General features: G+C 40.4%; 1 protein-coding gene across 12 annotated transcripts in view; it reads right to left on the bottom strand.

The window, feature by feature from the left end:
* Positions 1-13239, bottom strand: part of ABLIM1 (actin binding LIM protein 1) — a 98921-nt gene that overhangs the window by 57797 nt on the left and 27885 nt on the right. The window lies entirely within an intron of this gene.

The raw sequence follows: 13239 nt of genomic DNA, 5'->3' as shown, positions 1-13239 counted from the left end.
TGAGGATGGAGACACAACCCTGTTTCTCCTTTTCACTCTGCACATGAAGTGATTGTTGGTCCCTCAACCCCTTCCTCAAACAACAGAGCCTGATGCTGTGCATTAGCAGGTCACATCCACTGCAGCTGCACTTGCAGTGCTGCCACAACAGCTCCTTGAACTGGAAAGAACTTCCTCAGTCAGTAGAAATACAGCTGCCTCCAACCTGCTGAAATTTAGCTAGGAATTCAGTAACAAACCTCCTCTGTATCTTAAAAAAACGTTTATTATTTATTACTTGTTTAATAAATCAGAAAGTTCTGCACCTGACAGCAGGTAACAAATACTGGACCTCATCCTAATATAAAATCTTTTTAGCATTTTCAAAAATTAGCATATATCTCCAAAGATGATTTAATTGCATGTATGGACAAACAGAAATAGAGAGCAGTGCTAGATATGTATAGACAATTATACATGCATGTGGCATTTGGAAGGAACATACATATTCCTAGATCTTAAAGTAACCATAAAAGGAAAACCAAACAAATTTTAAGATGTTCTGCTGCAGGTCCCAATCATAAGAACTGAGATAATATTAACTAAGGAGAAAAAAAAGGCAATGACTAAGTAATTAAATTAGAAATAAGTATAACTAATTGGAAAGATAAATTTACCAAATAACTAGGAACACTATGTTTAAAGACAATAAAAATCTTTATTACAGTATGCTGTGAAAAAAACCAAAAATATATCAGGCAAAATTCCCTTGTTAGATGTAGATAAAAAATCATGAAAAATGACAAAGAAAAGGCAGGAGTATTCAGGATGTGTATCTTTAGGGTCTGTATTTGACAATGCCAATTTCCTGCTGGATACTGTTTATTGAGCAAGATATTTTTTAACAGCATTTTTAACGAACCGAGATTTACAAATTATTCAAGAACTGAATAACTTGAACTCAAAGAGGCTTAAGGAAAATGTAGCAAGGCATTGTTCAGACAGATGGCTCTGATAGCAGGGGAGGCTCTGCTGAGCCAGATACCTCAGAGATCACTTCCTTCAACCCACAGCATGAGGTACCACTGGCCAAGGCAAGAACACAAAACCTGCCCTGGTAAAGCTGCTGGTGACTCACAGGCAGCGCTTGTTTAAGCCATCTAAACCAACCAAGTGGGTTCTAACAGATGGATGGAAAATACCTGCAGATTGAGAAGGCAAGGCCCTGTGAGACTGAGCCATGGCTTGGGCAACAGCAAGTGACAGAGGAGTTGGGGAACATCATTAAAATCCCCCAGGAAAGGCTGTCACAGAGTACCTGACAGCACCTGCTCTTCTGATCATTTAATGTATACAAAGAATATAAAGGAAAAGCAGAAAAAATTTATAACATTGGTGGGTGTGTCCATGTGGATTTGCAGAAAGGAATTAATTGGAGAACCATCAACACAAGGTGAGCCTTCAGCTGTGGTCCTGAAGCACTCAGGGTCAAATCATTACTCAGATAAAGGCTTCAGAGGGCACCAGATCACAATGACAGGTGATTAAAAGCAGAGAAAGGATGGAATAGCAGAAAAGAGCAGGAGCTTTTCAATCCCACTGAAAACTCTGTGGCATCAAAAAGCTGGAATTAGACAAATTTAACCTCAAAACAAGGTGAAGTTTCTAAAAAGCAAAGGTAATTTAAGCAGCATGAGGGAAAATTTTTGGCCTTGCAATTGTTCTGCAGTTTTCATGACTGGGTAATTTCCCAAAGGATAAGCTTTCATTTGGTTTCTAGGGAAAAGCTCTGATTTTGAAAAGAGAAGGTCAAGCAAGATGACTTTAGCAGTGCTTCTGACCTTAAAATCCATTCCAATGGGCATTTCATAGAGAAGATTTTACAAATGCATCAGGCAGCTCCTAGGGAGCACAGGTCACACTGGAAAAATTTCCAAGAGAGTTAAATCAGTTCACTGAGACCTGTCTTGGCTAAACAGCAAAATCCCTTGGGGCCAGAAGGCAGCTTTGGCTGATGTGACCTGTGGCTCACTGAGACAGTTCCAGTGCAAGGCCAGGGGAAGTTCTGGGGTTGGGAGAGCTGCATCAGCCCCAAAATTGCTGCTGACCCTGAGAGCTCAGCACTGTGGCAGAGCTCTGTGCCCTGGGGAAGGCTGGGAGAACAGCTCCAGGAAAAATTCATGTTAAGCTGTTCAATGGGCAAGTGCAAACCACTTCTGACTGGTGAAGAAAGTGAGAGCTTGGGAGTTTAAACTCACCCAGGACCAAAATTAATGCTCCCAGCAGAGCCAGGCAGAGGGAAATTCTCAGAAAACCAGCCTGGGATGGCACTAGACCTAAGTACCTGTAGCCAATTTTCTTGTTCATCTTCCACAGAACTGCCTTTCCAGCTGTCAGGAGGCTGATTCAGGAACCATGCAAGCTTTGGCATGTGATTTACCAGAGCCTGGGCTCCATTCTGGTATCTGCATTCACTTCACAGGGAGTGTCCCAAAAACAACAGAGAAACAAGAGTTGCAAGGGCCAAAGGAGGGGAGTAATGCATGAGGTCAGACTCAGTACATCCACAGAAAACAACCAGAGAATATAAAACAAAAGTAGCCTGTAAGAAACAAAGCAACATGCAATTTATGGCAGTTTGTACCACGGAGACTGATGGATTGTTCTGACAGGGAAACATCTTGTGTGGGAATTAAGCAGGGAATATTTTTTTCTGTTAGTGACTAGAGCCTGCTCTTGTAGGAAACTGATCCTATTGCAACCAGTCTGATCTGATAATGCTTTAAAAAGTCTAAAGAATGGGGTTTTATCCTTGATTAACTCAATGCTACCTACTGCCTTTGGATATCTCTTACAGCAAGAGGTGACAACAAACAACAGGTGACAACCTAGGGAAAGGACAAATTTACTTCTAATATTTTTCTTCCCAGTCACTCCACAATCATTCATATCAGTTATGAGCCTGTATTTGACTACATCCAGACATTTCTCAGGAATCCTTGTCTTGTAATTCTGGCCAAAGTGTTAATGTTACACTAAAATTAAAATGGAAATAAGAAAGGACATCAGGGTAACCAGTGGATAGTTAATGCAGAGAAATAGTTGACTCTTTTTCAAAAGGATAACTTTGAATAAATGTCAGACCACCAATATGTACTGTGCTAGAAGCAGAGCCTTTTCTTTTTGGCAGAAGTCCTTTTTTTTCCTATTTGTCAGTCTTCTAATTGCTGATATACACGATTTCCAATTACAGCTGCAAAACTATACAAGTACATTTTTGAATCCTTGCTGGCAGGAATATCCAGAGTATGCATGTTGGAGCCAAGACACAGTAGGGATTTCATTCCCTATCTTGTTTACTTCAGCTTCATATAAAAGTCAAGATTTCTATTTACCACAGAATAACTATTCCCACATATTACTGTAGTGATGAACAGGAAAGAGCTGATGGACATAAAGCAGAAGGGGATATCTAACATTTGCTGCCATTTGACCTTCCACTGACTACAGAATCTCCATGATTTTGCCTCAACAGCAGTAGTTCAAGCATGATGGTGAGATAAATCTGCTTTAAGTTTCTTACTGCCTCAGTTTTTACTCTCCTCACTCCTTAGAAAAAAGTTTCCAGCCAAGATGCAACTGCTTTACAGAACTCTAAGCAACAGCAAATCCATCTTTATGCATAACAAATCTCTCTCTCCAAATCCTACATGTAAAAGTCAATTTCTTAATATTTTAACTTATACTCAAAGGATTTATGAAGAGTTATTTCCTTGATGTCTGCAAACCACAAAAAACCCCAAACTAGTTGCACAGACAGTTTAAATGCCAGAGTATCTGCACTGCTGGTGATGAAAAGATGCATCTCTTACTGTGTGCTATTTTCCCTCTTAAAAAGAAAAAGGCTTTTCATAAATGTCACACATCCCAGATATCTATTCAAAGAGTTTTTAAACCTGTATGATCTTCTAATGTAGCATAAGCATATAATTAAAATCTACCCATCTTGGACTTCAGGTGGTCATTTCAAACATTTAATCACCCATTAAATATTTCCATTTCTTCATCTGTAAAACCACCTGCTCAATAAAAGACAGGTGGTTAATGCTGTGGACTTCAAAGTCCTTAGAGATTCCAAACATATCTTTTGGGTTAGTATTTGTTTTTTCTTAACTGTTTTTCCCCCTCAGGAGAACTCCCTGACAAAGCAGACAAAGAGAGAGGTGACTGAGTCCTCATGAAGTGAGTGCTGAGCCCAATACCAGGATGGAGCCTCCTACAAGCAGGTGACAGCCACAGACTTGCCCCAACAGGCTCTTCTCCACTTCTCAGATTTCAAGCATGTTATTGCTGCATTCTTCCCAATAATTATTTTTTATGGGAGATAGGTATAAGTTCTACCCCAGTCTTCTAGAAGTCGGTTGTAAACTTTTCACTGATAGGAAGGCTTAAATCGGGAATTATAAATGAAACATCAGAATCCTGCAAAAAATATTTCACCACTTAATCCATTTTTCGCTGTGATTCAGTCCAGGAGAAGCAAAAAGTAACTGAAGGAATTTCACACTGCTGCAGAGTGCACAGCCACATTCCCCTGGCACCACATCCCAGCTGCCAGCGGGGCTGTGACACTGCAGGAACCTCTGCTTCAGTCTGAACACTTCACTGCAGGGATCATGATTTGTTTTGTATCTCTTGTGGGTGATTTTGGCAGGTAGGACCAGCACAATTCAACGGCTTAAAAGATGGGCAGAAGAAGCAATGGGGGCCACAAAACAAAACCAGAGTATTATGTTTTCCCTAAAGGGGTCTGCTCCCAGGGAACAATAAATGTTCTGCAGTACAGACATGCAATTGAATTCTTAATACAGTTAGCTAACAGAAATGATACACTCATCCAGGTAAGCTGCTCTTCTGCTAAAAGCTGCTATTTCTTCTGTGCATGTCCAAGACATGAAAAAGCTACTTATTTTGTCTGCTCCATGTTACTGGAATACCAGCAGTGGCTGTTTGTCATAAAGGCTGTTGGTTGTGGCAAGAAACTTTGTGCACATATAAATGCTTCTACTGAAATGTAATTTTAAAGAATTGTGATCAGTCTGCTAAAGTTTTTTAGTAATATTTAGTACAAGAAACACACCAGAGAATATTTAACTAAATCAACAAGGTAGATGCTAAAGATGCTTATGCCAGGATATACAGATCCTAATCAGCAACATTGTACTCACAAAAGCAATTTATAAAGATAAGCCATAGTTTTATAAGCACCTGAGAGATTTCACAAATCCCTTTGTGGCAATAAGGAAGCTTTAATTGGTTATTTTTTCAAATTACTTGTTACAACCTGCTCTTATTATTCACCATCTTTACATCCTCTTAACATTCCTCCCCTTCCTATTGATGTTCAAATTGACTGAAGGATGGTTTCCAAACCACTGCTGGGAAGTTAATGCATTGTGATTATGCTGCCATGGCAACTGAACTTCTGTTAGGGCTCTGTCAACTTCAGATACTTATAAATCAAGTCCTTCCCAACTACAGATACCCCTCCTGCCAAATTTATTCTGTTGATGGGCAGGAACCACTAAAATCCTATTAGAAATATTTTTACATCAAGTAATTTATATAATTTTTCTGCAGGTGTATTTGTTTTAGATTTTTTATCTTGTGCCTTGTGTGGTGTTGTCAGTAATTACAGCAGGGTATTTTTCATCAGGGAAGGGTAGTCTAAATAAAGTTAAATGTATGCTTCTCTCCAGCTACACAAGCAACCTATTTGAAACATTTATCCATATTTTGAGTTATTATTAAATTTTTCATTTCCCTGCTTTTATCCAAACAAACCCCACATTAAGGAAAAAAAATCAGCATTCCACATTAACTGATAAAACACATTTCTCAGCAAAAACACAGGGAAACTAGAAACAAATGCTAATCTTATTTCTATGCCAAAAAAAAAATCTCCAAAGTGATGGAAAGAGCCAAGAAACTCTATCAAGAATTATTTAAGGTAGAGAATAGCATTGTTCCTCCATACACAGCAATCAGTTGCAATCAGAAACAGCCCAAGCTCTGGGCCATTCTCCTCTCTTCCGGGCAGTTTAAAAACATGTGTAGCTGCACTCTCTTTATCTAAACCCTTAAAACAAAACTCCTTCTGGTGCACAGGGACAAAAGTGCAAGTAGCCATTCTGATCCCCCTGGCAAGCCCTGCAGCCCCATCCCAAAGCTGCCCGCCCTGCCCTCCCAGGAGAGCCATGGCCCTTCCCAGCTCAGCTCTGCTCTCACAGCCAGGGCTTTGTTTACCTGCTCAGAGAGGCTTTTCAGTCCAGCTCCATTTCCTCCTCACTCTGCTGGGGCTCAGGCAGGAGCAGAGCAGTGCCTGGTTCTGCTGAGCCTGAAGCTGCACCCAGCCCGGAGCTGCACTCCTCCTCCTCCTCCTCCTCCTGCTGCTGCTGCTGCACACACCCACCAAAGCCAGCACATCACCCTCCCTGCACACCAAACCCACCGGGCTGCAGCTCGGCCATCCCACTCTGGGAAAAAAGGAAAAGGAAAAAAAAGGAAAAGGAAAAAAAGGAAAAAAAAGAAAAAGGAAAAGGAAAACAAGAAAATGGAAAAGGAAAAGGAAAAAAAGAAAAAGGAAAAGGAAAAAAAGGAAAAGGACACCGGGCCAGGCAGGGGCAGGACCATTCCTCACCACTCCTGTGTGTCACTGTTTGATGGCCACACAATTCACAACATTTTTCCCTTGGGGAGAGGCATCTGCTGACAATGAACTCGGTGCTCTCCTCCTCTGGAAGTTATTAAATGTTACTTCCACAGCTTCTGAAGAATTTATACAGAATTTATGCAGCCTCCTGGGTGTTGGTCTAGTTCTGTTACAAACACAGAGTTTCACTGAGATTGTATTCCAGCCCAATTCAGACTGATGCAGCTGGGGCCACTCCCCACTGGTACCTGCATCCCTTGATCCTGTTTGCACATTTTGGAGTGAGATCATGCTCCAGGCACACTCTAGGAACACTGAATTTTCAATGGCCTCTGTGCTCTGACCCTGTCTGATCTCTCCCAGGTATTTTCCACAATCAAAAGGATCCTGTGCTCTGCTGTGCACACCTGACTAAGAGGGCAAATGACCACAGCATGTGCTTCTGCTTTTGTCAGCATTTACCTGGGATGTTCAAGCAACATGGCCATATTTTCTCCTTTATTCTAAAGGCAGCAAAATTAAACACAAACAAATCAAATCACAGAACTAACAAATCTTACACTGAACTCTACTGCTGCCTCTCACATGCTCTGTGGCCTTTTCCCCTGGATTATTTTGGTGTGTTTAGATGACAGCAGTGACTGGGAGACTTTGAGAGTAAAGTCTCTCCCAAGCCTCTAAGACACCTAAAGGAGAAGATACCTAAAGCTATGAAAACAGAATGGTAGTGCATTCTTCAGGGATATTATTTTTCCATCACTTTAATACACCACCAAACCTGTCTGGATCCATCCTATCATCAGTCTCTGTTTGGTTCATCAATTGCTTCATTTATAAAAATGTTTGAACTTTTACTTCACATCAACATATATTACCAGTTCAGGCTGCATCATTAAATCCAGTAAATTAAATATTATATGATACTTCCTGCATTATTGTTATGAAAACAGCCTTGCTAAATACTTTATTTGGCAGAAGAATATATGCTACTTTTTCATTTAACATTTCTGAACAGAATTGAAATAAATCTCAGTTCAAGAGATTCTCTACATGGCTTCTCAATCTAGAAAGTGTTTTAAGAACACAGGACCAGATACATGACTGTACTGAAGTACCTGACAAACTTTGTCCATGGATCTCTGCAGACAAGGGTGATGTTTCCACTGAGCTATGAGCCTAAGTCTCCTTAGAACAGATTACTTAACCATGCAGTCTGCTGAGTGTCTCTGAAAGTCAATCAGCTGAAGCATCTGAATGCTAAAACTCACATGAGCAGAGCTGCTGACATGGGTGAGTGTTTGCAGGAGGCAACACTTCACCAGCATAGACAGGCATTGTTCAAATAACTCATTTACAGTTCGTATGGGAACCAGCAAGGTTGTTCTGTGATTGTATTTATTTGTTCATTTATTCAGTATTTAGAACAGACTCATCCATGCCTAAAGAATCAGCAGAAACTTCTATGAATCCCTCACAGCACAGGTTTCTAAATCTAGCTCTGAAAACAACAACTGAAGAAACTTATAGGCTCTTCTGAGTCATATTCTTTGCCTCTTAAATACAGATACAATTTTCTTAGACAAATGTAGCAGCTTTCACAGTTTGTTTGTTTCCCCCCTTGCATAATTATTGTTGTTTCCTTCTAACTTCAGAAGTCAAGGTGTGTCAGAATTGACATCTTTCAGAATTAGTTACAGCACAGATGAGACATCTTAAAATTCTGGCAATTTAAGTAACAGTATTGACAAGTACTAAACTTCATTCATGTTAAGTACCACCTCTTAAATTACTACACCTCTTTAAAATCAGGAGCAGCTCAGCATAAATTACAGTATCACAAACATATTTAGAACTTGACCTGACCTTGCAGTCTGAAATCAAGGGAACCTTCTGTTGGCCTGGACTCTTTTCAGGTCCATCTGTGAAAATGGCACTGTGCCACTGCTTACAAGGTAGGGTGCAAGATTCAACAGTGCACAGGAAGCAAACCCAGGGCAGGCAGCAGCCCCTGGAGCAGGAACTAGAGCTGTGCACAGCCAGGAGAAATCCCACCATAGACTTTTTTTTTCCCAATTAATATTAAGCAAAAAGCATTATTAAAAAAATGTGTGGAGTAGCAAGATGATTAAGGCACTTGAGAGCAGATATATGCATCTCTAGATCATGAGATCAAATCCTGTTCATATCAGTTACAGCTGGAAAAGGTGAAAATTGTAAAAACTCAATCTTATCCTCAGTCTTTTCGTACAATTTCGTGCAAAATATCCACCTTTTTCTGCCCTCATGTCTTCTTTTGCAGAGCTAAGAGAATACTGCTTAGAATGTTGTAAGACATTTTAGATAAGCAAAGATGGAATACATGCATGATCCAGCATTCTCTGAAGTCAGCTGGAAGCTTCTCAATGATTCCAGATATTTTGAATTAAGCCCTGGAGTAGCAGTTATACTGTGTATGAAAAACACATTAGACAAAAATCATTTATGTCGACATCTTTCAAATGGCTAAATACATGGTCAAGTTTACTCAGATTTGTGGCTTTGCACAGAAATTTTCAGGTTTAGGATTAGACAGGCATTTTTCAAGAGGCAAGCCCTGAAGCTATGAAAACCATTGCTCAGTGGGAAGTCTGTGTAGAACTCCTCACTCTCACTATGCTGTTACTGCCTGCTAAAAACGGTTTTTTACCACAGTTAATGGGAAAAGAGTAATTTTTCATAACTAAAGATTCCTTTTTGCTAGAGAAATCCAAGGAAGAGCACTGATCTCTGTTGCCTTGACAACATTTCCTGAAACACTGAAGCATTAAAGTATTCATTATGCCCAAGAAAGTTGCAATATCTATTTCATATTGGACATTTACCACATTTATTGTGTTGGCATGCACTCATCTATCATCTGTGAGCATTTGTCACAGAAAGCAATGTGCCAAATAATACATCACTAATATCTGAGCTGACTTAAATGCACATGGTATTTTTCCTGCATATTTCCATGGCTACTGAAAGTTGTTACACCTATGACCTAGAAAAAAAATGAAGAGCATTCTTCCATGATTTGTGGATATTAGCAAAGTAAGTCCTGTCTTTCTCCTAATGCATTTTCTAACTGAGCAAAGGAATCACTTCTGCAGAATGGCTTTGAATCTCAGTCTGAACCCAAACCTTGGCTTTTCTGATGGGTTCTGTTGAGGGTGCTCCAGGGGCTCAGCAGAGCTGCTTCTGAGATGAAGACTCTTAGGTGCACATGAGGAGTGGCTGTCTCTCTTGCTGGCTGTTCATTGTAGGAGACTGAGAAATCTGACTTTCTCAGAGGTGCTAAAGCCACACTGAAGGACAAAACAAGCAGGAGCTGCAAGTCTGAAATGCTGCAAAGAATCTCAGCTTCTCTTTAAATAAAAATAAATAAGTAAGTGAGATAGGTTTTTACAGGTAAAATAGACAGCACCAGCCTCTGTGAACCCAAAGCTAACTTTCATGCTTTCATCTCCCTTCAGTATTTCCAACGACTGCCCTGGATGTAATAAGAATAAGCAGAAAATAAAGCAGCACCAAAAGGGCTTGCTGCTAATCATTTCTGATCCATTAGAGGGAAGTGTCTGTACACAATGTACCATATAATTCCCTTCAACCAGTTCTAATAGTTTCTTTGGATGAAGATGATGAGATAGGATCATCTACTTCTGCTTCTGACATAATGAATTATTTTATTGACAAATAAAATGAAATGTACTGATCACTATATTTACTACAGGAGTTTTGCTACAATCATTTTTATTAACAAATGCAAAATATGAAGCGTTTTGGGTTTTTTTCTAACTGCATGTTAGTAGGCATAATTTGGGCTGGGCAGACATAACCTCTACCTAGACAATTCCTGCAAGAGTGCTACTTCACACCAAGAATATGGTTTCCTTCTCAAGGGGGAAACAGCAGAACAAGAGACAACCCACATGATATAAATCATCAAAAATCCCCAAATTTCCCAAAGATACATTGCCAAAGAAACCAAAGAGGGAAGACAGTAATCCTCCTGTGAGGATCTCAAGCTTCATCTAAATTAAAACTTCAGGTGAACTGAAAGGCTGTGGGTGATTTCCAGTAGAGGATAAGGAGATTGTTAATTGTCCTGCCTCAAACAGGTCTGCAGCCCTCTGTGAGCTGTGCCTTCCTGTGCTGTGAATTATCTCCTGTGGCTGCTTCCGATCTCATCTACCTCATTAGCAGAGGATTTATGTCATGCTCTGACCCCATCCTTTACACGACCTCTGCTGCCCAAGGGGACACACACACGTGCTGACACATGGTTTTCCCATGCTAGCTTTTGACTTATTAGTTCCTTGAGTCATATTTCGAGGAAGTATTTAGCATTCCCTTTGGAGCTGTGCGTGTCTGGCAGTGAGGAGCCACCAAACAAGCCCACAGTTGTGATAAACTGCTCTGATTGTTGAACAGTAGCTGCTCATCTGTATCTTCCAGACTTTTCAAGCATCACTTAAAATACACAGAGTGTCTGAATATCTGTCCTGCACCTGCATTTCCAGATGATGCCTGGTGAGCTTTAATCATGGATTATCCAAGCTGCTAATACACACTGCAATTCAGTAAAGCCAGTGTCTGAATGGCCTCCCTGCCTACACAATGCTATTTTTTTTGGTGAAAATTTTTTACTATTAGGCCAGCCTATACCTTACAGAGAGCAGTCAGAGCAACACAACTTCTACAGGCCATTGAGGAGTTTGGTCTCAGTTATGTGCTAAGAACCACTGCTGCCCTCTGCTGCAGTATTTTGGGTTGTGTCTCTGATAACCAGTGAGAGCCACAAATATTCAAGTAAAATTTCAGAACTGTCTCATCTTCTGATAATAAACACCCATAGAAGAATAAGAACTATGAAGTGAGAAACTCACCTTGGGGCCAAAATAAGCACCAAAATGTTCTGGGATACAGAATGCTAGCTTAAATTATGAATGTTATGAATGTTATATTAGCTTAAATGATGAATCAATGTTAGCCTAAATTATGATGGACAGCCAAGTTCCAGGCCAATTGAACTAATCTTTCCTTAGTCTCAATTTATCCAGTTCTGATGGCATACAGCTCATGACCCCTCAAACACCTCGGTTTCTTCCTCACTGATGCTAGGAAGAGTAGCATGAGTGCAACCTTGCTATATTCACAGCTACTTCACAAAATGCTCCACACAGAAATCGTTTATTTCTTCCCAGCCCTCCACAGACTCCAGTAACCCTCTCTTTTGTCATTTTCATCTGAATAGGTTGCACTGCTTATAGGTGAGTGTAACTGTCACGTACACCTAAAACAATGTTAGAATTATTTTATGTTTCCCAATCTAACAAATCCAATTACTTCTCTCCTGCAGAGCCTCCTGCACAGCATTGCAACTGTGGTGTCTCCAATACACACAATGATAAATTGTAAAAACTCATCAGTAGAGAGGAATAGATAAGCAGATGGTGGCAGGCCAGAAGAAGAAAGCCAGAGACACAGCCTTCCTACTCAGGGGAAAACCCAGGCTGCTCTCAGTAATTATCTGTGCAGGTCTCCAAAGGAATCAGACACACATTTCAAAGGAGGCAGGCTGAGAGTCTGGTTAATGAAAGAACTGTGCATCCTTCCAAATGTTTACGGTGTCCACAAGAGCTCTGGGTCCCTCATGGTGACTGGTTCATATTCTGCATGCTGAGCCACAGAAACCTCCACAACTAAAACCACAATACCATCTTATGTCAATTCTTACAATAGGGCTGACACAGTCCTACATGTGCAGTAGATGGGACACAAAGAAGGGAACCTGTAACACACTCTCACTTGCAACTTCCAGCTGCTTTTATTTTTTGTGACACTTTCAGGTATATTCTCAGTTATTTGCTCAAAAACATACACTCCAGCTCCTGACCTGAGCCCAAGGCTTTGGTTCTTTCCACTGAGCAGTTTCCTACAGGGACAAGAGTTAAATTTTGTTTCTCATATCTCAATGACAAGGAAGGTCCTTTGTGTTTTGGCCCTTACACAATTCAGTCATGGCACAGAGGAATCCAAGCACAGTTCAAGGATTCCAGCTCAAAGGGGACTTAGCAGAGCCATGACAGATGGAGGTTGGTGGTGACATCTCTAAAAAGATTTGACTGGTTTCAATGAGAACATTGAGGACTCCAAATAAGAGTCAGCAAAGGAGATTATTCAGATGGTTTCTGCCTTCTCATTTCTGAACACAATTTACCTCTCCAGCACATTTCTCCCTCTCACCTTCTCAGCATCATTCAGATCATGTGTAAATCTCATGTGGTAAGTTCTGACACACGTATGGCTGCCAAAAGTGATTCCAGTACTTAAATTACTTCTGTAAATATATTAAATCTGTCAGAATAAGCAGTGTAATGTACTTTGCAGCTCATCATGAAGAGAGAAAAACAGAAACCACAGATCCATAGAAACTAGTGCAATTAATTCTGTATCACACACTTTTCCTGATGACTGCAAAACTAAAACACTGAAAATAATTCTGAAAATCAGCAACTTTGTTCTAG

This window comes from Geospiza fortis, unplaced genomic scaffold (genome assembly GCF_000277835.1).
Source record: "Geospiza fortis unplaced genomic scaffold, GeoFor_1.0 scaffold130, whole genome shotgun sequence".
Classification (NCBI taxonomy): Eukaryota; Metazoa; Chordata; class Aves; order Passeriformes; family Thraupidae; genus Geospiza; species Geospiza fortis.
The sequence above is the reverse complement of the archived record's forward strand: the minus strand, read 5'-3'. Positions and strand labels throughout refer to the sequence as shown.